Source organism: Ambystoma mexicanum, chromosome 7p (genome assembly GCF_040938575.1).
Source record: "Ambystoma mexicanum isolate Mex_15411 chromosome 7p, UKY_AmexF1_1, whole genome shotgun sequence".
Lineage (NCBI taxonomy): Eukaryota > Metazoa > Chordata > Amphibia > Caudata > Ambystomatidae > Ambystoma > Ambystoma mexicanum.
Window position 1 is genome coordinate 831623262 of NC_090939.1, and position 19749 is coordinate 831643010.

General features: G+C 48.7%; 1 protein-coding gene across 3 annotated transcripts in view; it reads left to right on the forward strand.

Moving 5' to 3' along the window:
- The window catches only part of FGF14 (fibroblast growth factor 14), a 1600952-nt gene that overhangs the window by 1119649 nt on the left and 461554 nt on the right, over window positions 1-19749 (forward strand). The window lies entirely within an intron of this gene.

The following is a 19749-nucleotide window of genomic DNA, read 5'->3' on the forward strand; positions in this document are numbered from 1 at the left end:
CATGACCTTAAAGATGTGGATGGGTCTCAAGGCAGGGATTGGCGTTGAGGTGGGATGGGTCTGAGTGGGAATAGACATCAGTTGCCGAGCTTGGGGGTCTTTTGGGGGTGGTCCTGGGTCAGACCTACGAAGAATTCAAGTAAATTGACTTGAGCTGGGGAGAGCAGTGAACAGTGTCCCACGTGTAGAATGTGTGACATCTACCCCATTGTAAAATAATCAGATACTTGGAATGTCATAATTAAAGGACTCATTAGTTTGGGATACTCAGAGGCGCGTTAGCGCCACCTATAAAACAAAACTATTGCATTAGAGTACAGCTAGGAAGAAATGGCAAACGAGCAGGGACACAAAGGTTGTAGGTGTGGTTGGGTAATGGCCATAATGATCTCTATAGAAATTCCTTCCCAATTTCTGCCCCTCAGAAAACCAAAGTAACTCCTCGTGGGAACTCTTTGAGCTTACTTTATTCAAGACTTACCATCAAACTTTTCACTCAAAGTGCCTCCCAGTATTTTCTCGCAGCAGTCTTCTGTGAGTGCATGACTTAATTGGAGTTTGAAACGTGCTACTGGTGTAATAAACATTTCTTGACCAGGTCTGCATCCTGTTCAAAATAAGCATTGGAAAAGCAAACAGGTTTGGCTTGTGTATAAGTAGGATAAGTAGTACTCATTTGCCAGGCACTGCTATTATATGGCTAGGTACTTGCACCATGTTGCACTTGCTACCATCAATAACCAGTTAATATCGCTATGGCAGTGCCTGGCAAGTGTCTTTTCACAAAAGCAATACTACTGGCATTGTCAATGCTTGTTTTTGAATGCTGCCTCCTGTTGTTTTAAGGACATTGTAAATCACGGATGAGTTCTATAGCCTAATAGAGGGACACGATGGAACACCAAGTATTCATTTATAGAACAACCAAAAGGCCTATTCTTAAAATAGTTGTGAACAATTCCTCGCACAAAGGCTCATGCGGTAAGGAGAGACTTATCAGGCTTGCTTTCATTCATGTACATGGGTCTTTGAATCCAACATGGAAGCAACCGCATGGCTCAGTTCTTATGAACCAAGCCATGCGGTCTAGTGTTTTGGGTGTGGCTGGGCCTGGAACTACTTTACCTGGTACTACTTTGTATGGGCTATATAAACCACACCCAAACTGCAGAACACGCTTCGCGTTATTCTGCAACTTGCAGCGTGACGCTCACCGTGTCCAGCTCCTGTTTTTCAGCATCTTCCTGTAATCCTGCAAGAACAAGATTACTTGTCTTACCTGAGAACACACCATCATACGCTCAGCATCTCTACCGGATCGCAACCTGTGGAAACCGAGAGAAGAAGAAACATCACCTGTGAGTACTAGCTTGAGGAATTCCAGAGTCTGCAGCTACAGCTCCCGTTCGAACATTGCGAGCTGCAAAAACAAGAAAGGGAAAAAACGTTATTAGATGCGCTTGCTTCCAAAACATCGAATTCCATCATTCTTACCTGAATTCCATCACGCTACGCAGCGCTTCCATCCGGAACTCCATGGCAACAACCTGCAAGAGAAAAGGAGAAATACTAAGGTGCGCTTTCAATATTTAACGCCTGCATAGCGCTTAACTTACCTTAACGGATCCCTTGGGTCTGTTTTCATCATGCTCTCATCCACTCGTAGCCCCGCAGCAGCCTGTAAGGAGAAGAAGAAGAGAACACAGTTTAACTTCAAAAAGACAATAAAGAACGCTGCGCTTCGCGCTTTCCCTTACCTTAAATATGTGCCTCCTCATCCAGCACGACAGCATCAAACCTTCGCACCTGAAAAGAAGGCGATAAAGACATTAAGGGGATTTTCACCTTAAAACAGAATTAAGACTTCCAATTAACAAACCTACCTGCCTACCAGCAGAGTCGGGGTCACAGCAGGCCTGGACCCGGAGAAAGGCGCACTGCACCAGTGAACTTAGGCAGATATTCAACAAACACCAAGCGTCCCTGCACCAGACGCAGGACGGATAGCCCACCCTATAAACAATTAAGGTGAGCAAGACTCAGTGGGAGAGAGATCGGTCAGAGGGAGGTGAGATTAACCCATTAGAGACAGTTATCATCCTCCCTTCTCTGATTCCAGATTCGTAATTCCACGCTGGGCAACTACGTATCCAGGGTTCCAGATCTCAGAGACTTCCAGAGGCCCTCAGAGATATCAGGTGAGCGTTACAGAACGCGAAGCCTCCAACCTTATCCACCTGGGCGTCATGGAGACATCTGAAACTGACCACTTAGCTCAGCTTTTCGAACAATACGCACCGAGGTACATGCAGCCCGGCAAGAAACCAATGCCTTAAGATGAGAATTAATAGTCAAGAAGACTTTACTGATGAACTAAGCAAACAGCTACTACAATCACAGGCTGTGCAAGCTCCATTGCCCGGATCTGGTCCATCCATTACCATCTTTAGTCAACCCAGTACAGATCAAGTTCCCGGGAGCAGTACCTCTGGCGACACCAGAACGATTTAATGGAGACCCCAAAGGGTACGTAACATTCATGAACCAGTGCTGTCTCCATTTTCTTTATAGACCTGGGGCCTTCCCAAACAACCAGTCAAGGTTGGCCTTCATTTGATCATATTTGAGTGGAAGTGCTGCAGATTGGTCGGTACCTTTAGCGAGCTGGGATGACCCATTATTGCAGGATTTCCGGGGTTTTCAACAGGAGATGGAGAAGATATTTGCTCAACACTTGCATGGACAAGCTTTAGACAACAAACTCTTGTCTCTCTGCCAAGGAAATCAAGATTTACTGACTTATATTGCCGCCTTCAACAGACTGGTCGTGGAAGCAGGATGGCCTGAAGATAAAAGAACCACGTTGTCCTTGCTGAAGTGGTAGACCCACCTAAAGACTGTGAAGAGTTCATAAACCTTATAGTGCAATTGGATCATAGATTACAGGATGGGAGAGCAGATCGAAGTAGACTCGAGAAGCGGGCCATGTACGTACGTTCAAAAGACAATGGTCAATGTCCACCAGAAAATACCACAGAACCCATATAGATCGGAGGGGTACGACCCCCTTTAACCAAAATTGAAAGAGACAAAAGAAGGCAGCTACAGTTGTGCCTGTATTGCAGTAAATCAGGTCACTTCCTCAAGGACTGTCCAGTGAAACCTCCAAGGAAGGTAGTAGGCGCTACAGAAAAAGAAGATGATGGGAAAGAATCGGAAAACTACCAGGCGCGGCAAGCATAGAGGTCTGCTTGTCGAGCGAGAAGGATGAGTCACAGACCTAACATTTTGCTCTACCAGTAATCTTGATCAATCGTCAACGACCGTCACAGATGCATGCCATGGAAGCGTATATAGACAGCGGAGCAGTTGGAAACTACATTGATCGAGATCTGGCAGCAGAAATGGGACTTCCCTTATGTACAAAACCAACAACTGAAAAGGTGACTACTGTTGACGGTACAGAAATTCCTTCTGGTCCAGTAACCCAATGCACAACAGAATTAACCCTTCTGTGTCAGGATGAACATCAAGAAGCAATCACGTTTGACCTCATCAAGGCTCCTCAGTTCCGGTTGATTTCAGGGATATGATATGATATGATATGGTATTTGTAACGCGCCTATACACAGGTGTTTCAAGGCGCGACGAGGCAGGGAGGGGAGGAACAAGGGGAGACATAACAAAACGATCCTACTAGGCCAGGTGTCATTCAGATCGCGCAAGTGCAGGGGTGGGGGAGGGGGAAAAAGTGCAAGGGGAAGGGGAGGGGGGGAAGTGCAGTTAGGTAAGTGGCGTAAAGTAATAAATAAGAAAAAAAAGGGCCAGCTGGTGGCAAGTGCAAGGTAAGTGCAGAACAAGTGCTGGGGAAGGGGGGGGGCTGTAGGGATACAGAGACAGTCCCGCAGTGCAGAGGGGTTCCAGGGGATCAGTGGCTGGGCCCAGGACCGAAGGCCGTTTAGAGTGGTCCAGGTGCAGGATCAGTGCAGTTTAGTGAAGAATTAATTAGCTGTTCAGCAGGGGAGAGGGAGAGAGAAAGCAGAAGCAAAGAGGAAGGTTTTGAGGTGCTTCCGGAACCGGAGGTGGTTCTCCTCAAGTTTCAGGATGTCATGGTTGGTAACTCACAATCCTTGCATAGACTGGCATGCAAAAAGACTGGCCTTTTCTGACGAATGTGCCGCACTTGCTACCCGAAATCTATAGCACAGCCAAACCTGAAATTTGTTGAAGGAATAGCGTCGGTGTTTGTGGAATCATTGGACACCTTACCAAGGGAATATCAAGATTATCAAGATGTTTTTCAGAAGGAACAGGCTAACACATTACCGCCACATCGGCCATATGACTGTCAGATCGACCTGATACCTGGCGCACAGGTTCCTTGTGGTCGGATTTATGCACTTACAGAAACCGAAAATCTCCACTTGAAGTCCTATCTGGATCAATACCTGGCAAATGGGTTTATACGCCCGTCGAAGTCACCAGCAGCCTCCCCCTTATTCTTCGTACCAAAGAAGGAAGGAGATTTGAGGACTTGTATTGATTACCAAATCACAGTAAAAAAAACGCTACCTTTTGCCCCTTATCCCGGAACTCTTGGACCAAGTTAAGGATGCCGATCTACACCAAATTCGACCTCAGAGGGGCGTATCATCTTGTACGTGTGAAAAGAGGGGATGAATGGAAAAGCGCATTCCTCACCAAGTATGGCCTGTAGGAAAATCAGGTAATGCCTTTCGGGCTGTGCAACGCTCCCACTGCATTCCAATATTTCATGAATGACGTATTACGAGAACTAATCAATGTCTGTGCCCTAGTTTATATTGATGACATCCTGGTGTACTCTTTCTCTGAAAAATAGCATATTGAACATTTTCGCTCAGTCCTTGCAAAACTACGCCAGCACAAACTGTACGCTAAAGTCGAAAAATGCCCCTTCCATGTCACCGAAGTTGAGTTCCTCGGTATTGACCTTTCGCCAAAAGGAGTCAGGATGGATATCCACAAAGTTGATGCCATCCTTAATTGGCCGTCACCTTCTTCGCTTAAGGGAATTCAAAGCATGCTCGGCTTTGCAAATTTTTATCGCCGATTTATTCCAGACTTCTCACAGATAGTGCACCCAATCACTTAATTACTGAGAAAAAACAACAAGAAATTCCAATGGACTGAAGAAGCGGAACAGGCCTTTCAAGAACTCAAGAAAAGGTTCACCTCTGCACCAGTGTTAAGACATCCTCATCCAGACCTACCCTGTGTTGTGGAGACTGATCCTTCCAGCATAGCTATGGGAGCAGTTCTCTCTCAAAGAGATCCAGAAACGGGCCAATTACATCCCGTGGCCTTTTGGTCGCATACATTCTCACCACCAGAATTTAACTACACAATTACAGATAAGGAATTGTTGGCAATAAAATCTGCCTTCAAAGCCTGGCAGCAGTATCTGTTAGGTGCCAGACATACCATCACCGTAATCACAGATCACCGGAATCTTCAATACCTAAAGTCAGCAAAAGCTCAATCTTCGCAACAACTGCGATGGGCCTTATTCTTCGCAGAATACGATTATGTAGTCACATATCGACCAGGAGCTCAGAATGGGAAGGCCGATGCCTTATATCGCATGGGTATTGAAGGAAAAACAAACAGCGCCCCTGACCCTGTTGCCATCATTCCAAGTGATAAGTTACTGGGACTTACTACCACATTGACTCTAACGGAACTTCAAGATAAGATTCGGTTCTTAATGAACCCCGAGACATTACAAAAATGGAATATCCGAAGCGAACATCATACAGTCCTAGACGGATTACCCTACTTCAGAAAACTATTATATCTACCGAATAAAGATCTGCAAGAGTTGGTCATCTCCGGTTATCACGATTCCCTGATCGAAGGCCATAGCGGCATTGATAAAACTCTAGCCAAGGTTAAGCTGAATTATTGGTGGCCAACCTGGCGTAAAGACATTGCTCAGTTCGTTCTATCCTGTGGGGTATGTGCACAAAATAAATCACAAAAACAGAAACCAGCCAGCCTTCTACAACCACTGGACATCCCACAGGCTCCCTGGCATACTCTTTCTCTTGATTTTATTACAGACTTACCTCCTAGTCAAGGATTTAATACCATTTTAGTGGTTGTAGATCTGTTCTCTAAAATGGCACATTTTATTCCTTTTAAAGGACTCCCTAACGCTACTGGTCTGGGCAAGGTATTTCTTGAACAGATTGTAAAATTGCATGGCTTCCCATCAGTCCTAATCTCAGATCGTGGAAGCCAATTTGTATCCCATTTCTGGAAGAAATGCTGTACCATGGCACAAATCGATGTTCGATTTCCACTAGCCATCACCCTCAAACGGATGGACAAACAGAAAGAACAAACCAGACATTAGAACAATATCTACGTTGCATGCTGCATCAAGTGGAAGACAGCTGGAAGGACTTATTATGGATAGCGGAATATGCTTATAACAACTCCATACACACCAGCACAGGACAAAGACTGTTCTAAACAATTTACAGGAGACATCCACGTACCTCTGAACTAGACTATCTCACAACCTTGGAAATGTCAGCGGTTAAGACTCTGCACACAAGTATAACCCAAGCCTTCAGAAAAGCAACGGAACAATTACAGCAAGCCAAAGACAGACAAATCATTTTTTCAGACCAACACCGGAAGAAAGCACCTGATTACCAAGTAAGGGACGAAGTCTGGTTAGCATCAAAACATGTGCCCATAAAAGGTACCCGGACCTTTCGCCCAAGATATCTAGGACCCTATACCATTAAATCGGTGATAAATCCAATGGCCGTCAAGTTAGCCTTACCATCAAATATGCAAATTCCGGTGTTCCATGTATCACTTATAGAACCTGTACAACCCGGAACCCGAGTCATAACACCACCAAAAACTATGCTAGTTGATGGAAGGCCTGAATTTGAAGTTAAAGACATCCTGGATTCAAAATGTACCAGATCTAAATTATACTATTTAGTGGACTGGAAAGGGTACAGGCCTCAAGACAGAACATGGGAACCAGTCAACATATCCATGCACCACGTCTGATTAAGAGGTTTCACCTGAATAACCCCACCAAACCAGGACTGGACAGGAAGAATACCATGAGAGGGGCCTGGGACGGAGTGTTGCCATGACCACTGTTAGAGGCCACAAGCAGTTCTCCCACCAGAACCCTAAGGGCCTTAAAACATCTGCAAACATGCTCCTGGAGCTAGTCATGGTACCTTTGGCACCAGGCTATATGCGGTAAGTAGAGACTTATCAGGCTTGCTTTCATTCATATACATGGGTCTTTGAATCCAACATGGAAGCAACCGATGGCTCAGTTCTTAAGAACCAAGCCATGCGGTATAGTGTTTTGGGTATGGCTGGGCCTGGAACTACTTTACCTGGTACTACTTTGCATGGGCTATATAAACCACACCCAGACTGCAGAACACGCTTCGCGTTATTCTGCAACTTGCAGCGTGATGCTCACCGTGTCCAGCTCCTGGTCTTCAGCATCTTCCTGTAATCCTGCAAGAACAAGTACAAGATTACTTGTCTGACCTGAGAACACACCATCCTACGCTAAGCATCTCAACGGGGCCGCAACCTGTGGTAACCAAGAGAAGAAGAAACATCACATGTGAGTACTAGCTTGAGGAATTCCAGCATCCGTGGCCACAGCTCCCGTTCCAACATCGCGAGCTGCAAAAACAAGAAAGGGAAAAAACGTTATTAGACGTGCGTGCTTCCAAAACATTGAATTCCATAATTCTTACCTGAATTCCATCGCACTACGCAGCGCTTCCATCCGGAACTCCCAGGCAACATCCTCCAAGAGAAAAGGAGAAATACTCCGGTGCGCTTTCAATATTTAATGCCCGCATAACGCTTAACTTAGCTTATTGGATTCCTGGGGTCAGTTTTCATCGTGCTCTCATCCACTCGTAGCCCCACAGCAGCCTGTAAGGAGAAGAAGAAGAGAACACACGTTAACTTCAAAAAGACAAAGAACGCTGCGCTTCATGCTTTCCCTTACCTTAAATACGTGCCTCCTCATCCAGCACGACAGCATCAAACATTCGCACCTGAAAAGAAGGCGATAAAGACATTAAGGGGATTTTCACCTTAAAACAGAACTAAGACTTACAATTAACAAACCTACCAGCCTACCAGCAGAGTCGTCGGGGTCACAGCAGGCCTGGACCCAGAGAAAGGTGCACTGCACCAGTGAAGCAACTCGGGCAGATCGCCAACAAACGCAAAGCGCCCCTGCACCAGACGCAGGACGGATAGCCCACCCTACAAACAATTAAGGTGAGAAAGACTCAGTGAGAGAGGGATCGGTCAGAAGGAGGTGGGAGATAAGCCCATTAGAGACAGTTATCACAAATCCTCCCTTCAGTGATTGCAGATTTGTAATTCCATACTGGGCAACTAGGTATCCAGGGTTACAGATCTCAGAGACTTCCAGACACCCCCGGGGATATCAGGTGAGCGTTACAATAAGTCTGCAGCTGTGCAACCACCCTGTGTCAGCCACGCCCTGGGCGGTTCATTTGGGAGAATTCTTTCGTGTTACTTTATGATTACCGAACACATGCTGTGTCATACCTTCCCCGCCCTTTTCCCTTCCCCTCTTCTCAGAATAGCCGATGCATGATTTACAAGAAAACAAGGGTTTACAACAACGCCAAGCCACACGCCATAACCCCTCTTGTCGCGGCAGCCCTGCAAGACTAATCTTGCTTCGACATGAGCATGGCCTCGCCACTTTCCATACCCACAATACGGCCCTTTTGCTAATGTCTGAGAAAGATCAAATGTTTATCTTGTTCAACTCTTCCATCTCCTTTAACCACATTACTCGAGTATATTCTTCCTTCCTAGAAGAGCCAGCACTCTGTATCTTCTTGGCAGTCCTGGCACACCCATCCATGCATCATCCGATGAGCATCGAAAAGCATTGTAAACAAAAACAACAAACCAACACTAACCCAATTACTACTAATATTGGAGTATATCATTTCCAACTCAAGTCCTTCAATAATTTCATCCACCAGCTATCTCCAATTCCTTCCTCATAGTGGATTGTCTCAGCTATTTTGTGTAACCTAGATATTCCGGACAAAACTCCCTCCCTTGCATCAGGAATGTACATGTAACATTGGGAGCCCAGCATAGTACAAACTCCGCCCCTTTCTGCTGTTAATACATGCAACACATACCTATTTTGTAATGCAACTATCCGTATGGCCTTCATCTCATATGTAATATTAGTGAGTATATTGGCTGTTTCACTAATCATGGTCTCTACTGCCCTACTTAATCTGCGTAACTCTTGGGAGTTCAAAAATATTCCCACAGGGAGTGTCATCGCCTTTACTATTTCGATAAATATATCTAGGTCAGTGTCTGACTGGTCAGGCCCTGGCTTTATCTCTCTCTTATACCTGTGTTTAGCATACATTTCTTTAGGGGTGTAAATCATAGCAGCAGGTTTTATCCTTGCAAAATAACATGTGCCCGAAAAGTTCCTGGGAAGACATAGATAAGCCTTTTTATTACAAACATAAGTGTATCCTTCAGTTTCACCTAGACCCCTACCATATCTAGAAAGATCATATATTATACGACATCCCAAAACAGGTTCTCCTTTCACTCCCTTGAAACAAATGTTCTTCCTTGAGAACTCCATGGTTACCATCAAGGGGGGGTGGTGGTAATTTCCCTATCCTTGCCTGACCTACAAGGTCTTTTGAAGAGTAGGTTACTCCTTCCTGTTTCATTATATGATCTATCCCTGCTTATATCTCTGACCATTTTATTGGAAAGCAGATAGAAGTGTTCGGCCTGTACCTGTCTAGTGAGAGAACCCTTATCCAAAGCAAAATACAACTGTCAATTTCTGATACTGCAAAGGCATACATAGGTATCCCATCCCCTGCACGGCGGGGAAAATCACTGCATATCCAACAATTTGACAAATTCAACGACTTCTGTGTTGTATTCATTAAGCGTATTTATGCATTCCTACTATACTCTTCGCCTTCATGACCATCATGCTCATGCCTATCTTTACTGTATACATGTAATATTGGTGTCATTTGGGGTGTTTGCCACGGGAAACATATTCTTAAATTCATGCATTGAAGGGTGTTCCAGATACCATAAAAATACACCAAGCCCTGTTACCACCAAGACACCTGCCATACATAAAACAATCCTTTACTTAGTCATAAATCCATACTTGCCCACCTTCATCCATCTTTGTGGGTGGACAGGCAAAACTAAATCCTGCATTTCCGTCTCCCTTGTCATTGCTTCTGCCACCTCACCTGAGTTTATGCTGATACTCACAGGTTAAGTTCTTTGGCATTGGCTGGATCTTGGCACCTAGCGTTCTACCCTAGTGAGCAGCCTCTCACTCTTACAGGTTATGTTCCCAACCCTATTTAAAGCTCCAGTGTCTTTGTACTCTAAACATACAAGGCACACTGGTGGTCCTTTCCACCGATCTGTCCCACGTCTCGTTGTGCCTTGTCCAGGATGGACGCTAAAGGCTCTTCAAGCAAATCGCTCGCCGTCTTCGGCATGGCTATGTACTGCTCTGACCGACAAAAGTGTTTGTGTCTCTCCAACAATCAAAGTTCAATTCACAGTCCTTACTCGCTGCCTGGCACATATACTTTCTGTGACCTCAGATTGAACCTGAGGACGTGTGTTGGGGAGGGGTCTGGGATGATTCCAACAGGATTGTTTGTACCTCGGTCAATTGCAATGGTTCTATAGCAGCAGCTTTCTTCACATGATTTGCATGATACCAGTGTGGTTTACCACCAACTTTCAGTGCTGTCTGGGGCGTGGCTAACTGCCATGTAGAGCGGACGTGTCTCCTGTGTGCTCCGCGCCGATGTGCCATCATAAGCTGTTTTTCATGTATTTCTGCTAACTTTTAAAAGCTGCAACTTGCACCATTCGTCGCCGGATCCCATCAGCAGTCGTTTGATCCGTCTTTCAGACGGTTGGAGACAACCAACGCTGACATACGTCGAGTGAGAAGTGCCGGAGCAGAGAACTAAAATGGCGGCTCCCGCGTCTTGAGTTTCGAGGGACCGGAGCGCGCCTGCACCGCGGAGGACGTCGTCCATCGGAGCCCGCAGGGGAGCCGGAGCAGCCAGCCGGCCTGCACCAGGGTCTGGAGAGAGAGGAGCGGAGCAACTGTGCTCGTAGACAGCGCGAGCCGCCCCCTGGGCCTCCATCCAGCAGCGTCCTGCCCGTGACCGCGGAGCCCAGCGGAGCCCTGACAAGACCTGCGGCCGGCCGGAGCCACGAAGGTAAGCGGGCGGGAGAACTAGCCCTGGCTCTCGCTTTGGGAGCGGAGCGATAGAGGACCTGCGACCGCATATTGCTGGGACCTCGACCCCCCCGCCAATGCGTATCTACGCCTGGGAGTGTCGGCGAAGCTGACCTCACCACCTTGCGCCCTTCAGCCGACACCGAGGGCGGCCCAGGCCCGACGCACGGTACATCCACAAGAACTGGTGAGCCCACGCTTACCCGCCCCCCACACAGACTACACCCACAGGATGGGGTGCGGGCACTGCGGAACTCCCCGGGCCTGTCGCCTGCCTCCTCAGATGTACAGAGCCCCACCTTGGTGCCCAGATATCACTGCCCAAAGGCCCCACTGCTCACTCACCACGGAAAGGGGGTGCCAGCCGCTGCAACATGGTGAGGGATCGGAGCATTACCCACTTCCTTGACTCCTGAAGCGGGCGCTGTCTCCCGCCTCGCTTGGCTGAAGCCTCTCCCCCCTCACACCTTCACTTCGGCCCCGGGCCCTGCAGCAACAGTGCAAAGCACCCCTCCGTGCCTCTGACTAGCAGCCTACCACCTGCGCCCCCGGCGCCCTCGGGGTGAGTGGACTGTGTGCTCACCAGATGGCTGGTAAAAACGGCAGGCCCAAGCAACGACAGACCACCATGGACACTTACGCAGCCAGCGAATCTCCGAACCGTGAGAGCACGAATTGTGTGCCCACAGATCTTCAACCGGACCCTATGGCAACGACGATACCCGAACCCAGTAACACCCAGCTCCTCGAAGCCATCAGACTACTCCAAACAACGATGAAGCATAAAATCGATGCCGTTGCCATTGACCTGGGCCTTCTGCGCCAAGATGTCCGCTCCTTGGCCGGCAGGACTGAGGCGCTCGAAACACAGGTCAAAGAAAATACTGAATCCAAAACGCACCTCCTCCGAGACGTCGAAGAGCTCCAACAAAGGGTCAAGAACTTGGAAGACAGGGCAGAGGAAGCGGAGGAGAGAGCCCGTCGCAACAATATTCGTCTCCTTGGGCTGCCTGAGGGTATTGAGGGCTCCGACCCCACTAACTATGTTGAGAACCTCCTGCTGCAGGAGGTGGGAGCTGGCAAACTCTCCCAAGGTTTCTCCATTGAAAGGGCCCACAGATCCCTCGCTAAAAAACCTCCACCGGGCGCTCCACCCAGGCCGGTGATAGCAAAAGTCCTTAACTACAGAGACCGAGAGGTAATCCTAGCCTTTTCCCGAGCAGGTGGCCAAATCAAACGGGACTCCGCCACAATTGCAATCTACCCCGACTACACCTTCCAGGTTCAAATGAACAGAGCCCAGTTTATACACACAAAGGCCAGACTGAAGGCAGCTGGGTTGCGTTACATGCTCCTGTACCCTTCAAGACTTAAAGTGCTGCACAACAACAGGGCACACCTATTCGACACTCCGACACAGGCCAGAGACTGGATGGACGGGCAGCAAATACCTGATGTCGAGGAAAGAAAGCGGAAACCTAGATAACGTTTCTCCCGCCATCTCGATAGGAATCATGCAGCCTTCACCTACCGCCGGCGGGTGAATTGAGCCCCCACACAGCTGATTGGATCCTGACATGGAGACACTGGAGTCAAGGTTCATTCCACCCCCTGGAAAATATCTTTCCATTTTTTTGGATGTACATACCCACCCGTAGGGCACCTGGTGACCTATGCACGGTCCTACGGAGCGGAAACGGGATTGTCATAACGAGGGTGACCTCGCTGGGCTAGTTCTATGTTCGGGTTGTTTTCCGTTAATGGGGGGGTGTGGGAAACGGGGAGTTATTGCTACAGTTGGGAACTACAAATGGGAATTACCAAGACCACGGAAGCACTCGTCATGCATTTCTGTACTAATAAGACTCAGAGTCCTGCTGGCCCCACGCGTCCGTCTACGTAACACCTATGGCTGACACAGTAAAGATCGTTACTTGGAACGTTAGAGGCCTGAACAGCTTCGTCAAACAACGACGCGTCCAATCCTACTTGAAGAGATGCAAGGTCGGAATCGCCATGCTCCAAGAGACTCACCTATCTGCCGAAAAGCTAGATGCCCTGGCCAAAACCTGCCATGGCACCCTAGTGGGTTCCACATACTCCTCCTATGCTAGAGGGGTCCTGATCTGGATTGCCCCCACGGTCCCCTTCAGGCTTCCTAGCACTAAATCAGACAACGAGGGGAGAATGGTTGTGGTTTGTGGTTCTATCGAAGGCAAAGAGCTATGCCTAGTCAGCACTTACGCTCCCAACCATGACGCAACTACCTTCTTCCACTCCCTCTATACACGGCTCACCCCATATATGGACAGAATTATGATATGGGGAGGCGACCATAACTGCACCCTTGACCCTCTGCTGGACAGATCCGACGACAAACACGACCGCCCCTCCCCTCCGGCCAAAATACTTTCCAAACGAGTCCACCAGTTGCAACTCAGTGATATTTGGAGGGACCAGCAACTGGGGCAACGCGAGTACTCCTTCTACTCCCCACCACATGCCGTGCATACCAGGTTAGATTATATTTTTCTCAGCCAGACACAGCAGTCTGTGTTTGTTGACGCGCACTATTTGCCAAGGGTGCTGTCCGATCACTCTCCCCTGTTGGTCACCTGGGAGGTGTTCCCGCCTAGACCCCCCATACCCACGTGGAGATTGTGAGCCGAAGCTCTACTTCATACAGCATTCAGAGAGCACATAAGAGACGAGACCGAAGAATATTGGGAGAACAACCTACATAGTGTTAAATACATAAGCACCGCCTCTGAGGCATATAAGGTGGTCATGCGGGGTGAGATGATTGCAGCAGTTGGGGGTGCCCAGAGATCCATCACAACCCTGTTGGAACGAGCTGAGGGAGACCTGCGCGCCCTTGAGGGCAGGGCTGACTCATCTCCCGATCATTTACTTAAAATTTCCGATCTCAGACAAACCTGCCTAAAGCACTGGGAAGCCCTAGGTAAACTAAGCTACGCCAAACACACAGAGAGAGTCCATGCCCTGGGGGACAAACCCGGAAAACTCTTAGCTTGGCTCTACAAAAGGGAAACCCCCAGGCCACCCATATGCCACATACTCGCACCGGACGGCACTACCGTGCATACCCAAAAGGAAATTAACTTGGTTTTCTCTAGCTACTACCATAATTTGTACTCTGAGACCCCCCCGCTCTGACACGGGGATCGAGGACGTCATCGACTTGCCAAAACTAGACTCGCATATGGCCGAGACCCTCGACGAGCCCATCATCCCCGATGAGGTCAAGGTGGTAATTAGAACGCTACCAGCTGGGAAGACCCCGGGCTCGGATGGCCTCCCTAGGGAGTCCTATAAAACCTATGAAGAAACACTCACCCCTATATTAGCCCAGGTCTATAATGAGGCCTTCGAGCCTGGCACCCTCCCGGATTCCCTGAGCGAGGCCGTGATAATACCCCTACTCAAACCTGGGAAGGACGGGGCAGATTGTGCCTCATACAGGCCCCTCTCCATGCTAAATGTAGACTGCAAGATCCTCACCGCATTGCTCACCAACAGACTACGCAGAGTGATCCCACTGTTGATCCACCAAGACCAAACTGGATACGTCCCCGGACGATCCATCACTGAGAACCTACGTAGGTTACATCACGTTATTTATAGTACCGAGGGAAGACCACAGAAACTCACAGTGGCGTCACTGGATGCCACCAAAGCTTTTGATTCCGTGAGGTGGGAATGGCTATATGCCACTATGGCAAAGATGGGAATAGGCCCCGTATTTCTGAAATGGACCCAGTTGGTTTACGCCAACCCGACTGCAAGGGTACGAACCAATAGAACCTTTTCCGCTAAATGGTCCCTACACAGAGGCACCCGGCAGGGTTGTCCCCTATCCCCCATGCTGTACATCATCGCCGTTGAGCCTGTAGCAGCCTACCTGAGACAGGAATATGGAGGTGGGAGCATCACTATAGATGGGACAACTCATCTCGTCTCTATGTACGCGGACGACACCCTCTTATATTTACAGGACCCTGAACACCTCCTACCCTACATTCTTGAAACCCTGGACAGCTTTACCAAGCACACCGGGATCCAGATTAATAAGAGTAAATCTTGCCTCTTCCCCCTAGCCGCACTACACAGTGATTATTATGGGTCCCTCCCTCCCCTAGATCTCGAATGGCAGGCGACATTGTTTAAATATTTGGGGTTAACCATACATCAAAACCCCGGCACGGAACATATACTTAACACCGTAAAGGCCAAAAACTCTCTCTTGAAGTCCATGGAGTTTTGGGGCGGCTCCCGCTTTCGGTGGCCAGGAGGGCGGGCCTCCTTAAGATGGTCGCCCTGCCCCGCCTATTGCATAACTTCACTAACATTCCCTTCTATATCTCCCCCGCGTTCTTTAAAGACCTCAACAAGCTCTGTAGGGGCTTCCTCTAGCAGGGAGGCAGGCATAGGGTGGCATTGGAGACCCTCCAGAGACCATACGAGAGGGGTGGGCTGAAGATCCCCAATTTTGAACTCTATTTCCTAGCCAGCCAGTTGAGACACATTGTGCAGTGGATGGCTGACGAAAGCACAACCGACACCCGCCTCCTCCAGCCGGCCCTCCCCCAGCTATTACTTAGGGATTTGCTGTGGACCAAGAAGAGTGCCCTCGAACACTGCCCTTACCTCGTTAAGCTGGGACTCCGACTCTGGAAAAGGGCCTGCAAACTGGTCGGGTCCGAGGACCCGTACTCCCCACAGATCCCCATTGCAGCACTCATGTCCAACCATTCCTGGGGGCAACTTGAGACCCGTACACAATGGGAGCCCTTCGGGGTGGCCACACTTGGGGACCTAATCCAGGAACAGACGGTTTTGGCCTTCCTGGACCTTTGCGACGCCACGGGCCTCCCGGCCAGGCAATTCCTACTGCACAGAGCGGTCATACAGGCCCTGACTAGCAGATGGCCTGTCGCTATCGACCTGAATGATAAAAACGAATGTATCGAAATGATACTTAATGCCGCCGAGGGGGGCCACGAAACCTCACGTATTTACGAGGCCCTACTATGGGGCTCCACCAAAGATGACCTCAAATGCCGGGACAAATGGGAAACCGAATTGAACTTGGTTTTTGAAGACAAAGCCTGGGGCGATATAACCCACTACCACAAAAAAGTCTCCCGAAACGCCCGCTTACAGCTCATCCACCTGTATGTTACGAACAGAGCGTACCTCACCCCGGAAGCCATATCCAGGTTTACCGGTGCGACCACCCAATCATGCCCCAAATGCAGTGAGCCCAAGGTTGGCATGACCCACATGTTCTGGGGATGCCTAGTGATCAGAGAATTCTGGACTCAAGTCAGGGAAAGGGTGGCTGGTGCAGACATTGACATTGAAGTGGACGAACCCTCGGCATGCATCCTGGGCAGGTATGGGCGCAGCAGGGAGAACAAACCCCTCAACAGGCTCAGAGACCTTATTTATATAACGGCCAAGAGGCATATAGCCATGGGGTGGAAGAGCCCCAGAGGCCCGCCTATGCCCCTATGGTGGGAAGATCTTACAAAGTGGATCACAGCGGAAACTGCAGCATGGGAGACGGCGATCCAAGTGCAGAGACTTGATTCTAGTGAAGAGCTACACCGTTGGGTGGCCTTAACAGTACCCCTGCTATATCCAGAATCACAGGAGGGTGAGATAATCGAGGAAGGCGACCCAGGCCCGGGCATGGACTCATGACGAACATAGAATTTACCGTGCTCTTGGAGGGGGAAGGGAGGGAGGGGTGCGGGGAGTTGGGGATTTACCTTCTGATATGCTCGACCATTACCATTGATGCCTGTTTCCTTCTTGTTATCGTTTGTTATGAAACTAATAAAATATATTAAAAAAAAAAAAACTTTCAGTGCTGTCTGCCTGCTCAGCAACACTTGGCAGCATCCTGTCCACCGCGGCTGCAGGGCGCTAGTTCTGTTGTAGTACAAAAATGAAGATGTGTAAGTTTGTGGTGGGCAAAATAATTGTCTCAGGGGAGTTTAACTCAGCAACAAAGCCGGTGTGGGATAGGTCAGGAGGTATGAGGGGTCACGCAACAGGGACAATTTCCAAATACCTGCTGAAAACATTCCAAGAAGAGGGAGTGAATTATGTGTGGAGGACATGCCACCCACAAGAGAAGGATTACTCCTTTTATTCACATGCCCACAAGACACTCTCAAATAGACTACATTATGGCAACAAGAAGGGTAGTCCAAACAACAAACAGAACACAGATCGGAAATATGACGATATCAGACTATGCAATGATCTCACTAGAACGGGAGGGAGAAAATGTGAGTTGAGGGACTGGGGGATGGAGATTGGAATAATATATACTAAGAGACTGCGAGGTGAGGCAACAAATAGAAAATGAGATACGCCAATTCATGGAGTAGAAGGGGGTAGAGAGTGAGGACCTGGGGGAAAGATGGGACCGATTCAGCTAAACATTAAGGAACACGTGTGGAGAGACCGTAGATGGAGCAGAATTATGAGCATTTGATTTATATTTCGGCTCTGAGGAGCGTTTGGCGGTGGCAGGTGTAACCTTGGCTCGGGGAGCGCGGCATGTGAATGGCAACATTGCGGCCTTGGCTGTGAGCTCTCGTCAGGGCTTGTTCTGCGTGGTCAGCGCTTTGCATTTTCATCTGAGAGGATTTTTGTCTGAGAGGCTCCTGCCTGGGGACTCTTGCTTTGCAGCCTACCTTGGCCTAGTTTCTGGGTGGCGGTGCATAATCCATAACATGGGAGTTGCGGGGGGAGACAGAGTGTCACAAGCGGCAGTAGATATATAGGGTGGCGTCTTCATAGGGGTAGGTAGTGAGAAAGCATCTGCAAGCATCTATACACAAGCTCTTCAGGCATCTTGCGTTTCTGCGGTGCTGTAGGAGGCCTATATGGAAAACAACAATGATGCGTGTCTGTGGGTGTATCAGTCTTCTGCATTATACCACTGAGTATGCTCTTCGTGTGGGTTGGTGTGTGAGTGACCAGTGTGCATGGTGGCACGTGTGTTGTCGTCTGTTGGTTATGTCACCATGGCATCTCTAACGATGATGGTGTTTGTGGCTGTTGTCTAATCAAGTTGGTCCGTGAGGCTGACATTGGCTTGACCAGGACGTGGTAGTGTGCAGGCTCCCTGGGCATGTAGGCCGTGGACACAGGGGGTCTTGTCGTCTGGTGATGAGGTGAATAGGTCGAACTCCTCTCGTGGGGGGTGCTTGGGTCGTGATGTCCTGGGCCATGATTTGGATGAGAATGGGGGGAGGGTGTTTTCCCATTTTCCCTCTTCAGTCCCCCCTCTGCTCGACTTGTCAACCACAAAATGATCTGCTCTCTTGTCTCCTTGTACTCTCCATACCTTTGTTATTCCCGCCAGGTGTCCATACTGGTTCACTTGATCTTCAAACGACCAGTACATGTATACGCATCCACCGCCAGGCTTGCAATAAACCCACTTTCCAACGTAACTCTTCGGGTTCCTTGGGTTCTCTACCTTCACTGATGGTGGATTTAAGTCTGCTTCCATTAAATGCTGGCGCAACCTATCACGTTCCTTTATAATGATGTCTATGTGTTTGTCGTGTTCAGCGGGCATTAGGGCGTGCATGCCGATCATTTCCATTATTTCATCAGTAGTACGCGCTGCTCTTGCTTTCCATAACTTCATTCCCAGCAATGCGGCCATTCCCAATATTATGCATCCTGCTATAATTTTGAGACCATCTGACAGCCACAAAGGCATCCATGACCACAAGTATGAAAACCAGCTACCATCTTTCTTCACTCCCTTTGCTTCATCTTCCATCTTGGCGTGCATCTTGGCAAGTTGTGATACTGCCTCAGAAAGCGTACCATTTTCTGCGTTGTTGGCAGGGCTAAATGTGCAACATGAGCTCCCAACTTTTGCACAGACACCTCCTTCCATTGCTGTTAGGAGATCCAGTACATATCTGTTCTGGAGTGCCACCAACCGTATTGCCCTCAGTTCTTCTTTTATCGCGTTGAATCCATTGACGGTGGAGTTTATCATCATCATTAACTCCCATCTGGTGATCTGAAGCCACTTCGCATTTGCATATGCCTGCATCACTGGATGTATTATGGAGGAGAAAAACATTGCCGCTCTGCTGAACAGTCTGTGTTCTGGTGGGATGTCACTAAGAGCTGTTTCTGATCTTCCCCACAGGTAGTTCCCCGTCAGTGGTCCTCCTTGTCGTTTTACTCTTGACAAGCTTGCCGTGTCGTTCCTTTCTCTTCCCCCTCCTCTCTTCACTGACCTCTTCCTTCTTCCATCTTAGGGAAGTTCCCCAGGTTGACATGTTTCTGTGGTACTACCAGGGATGGCACGT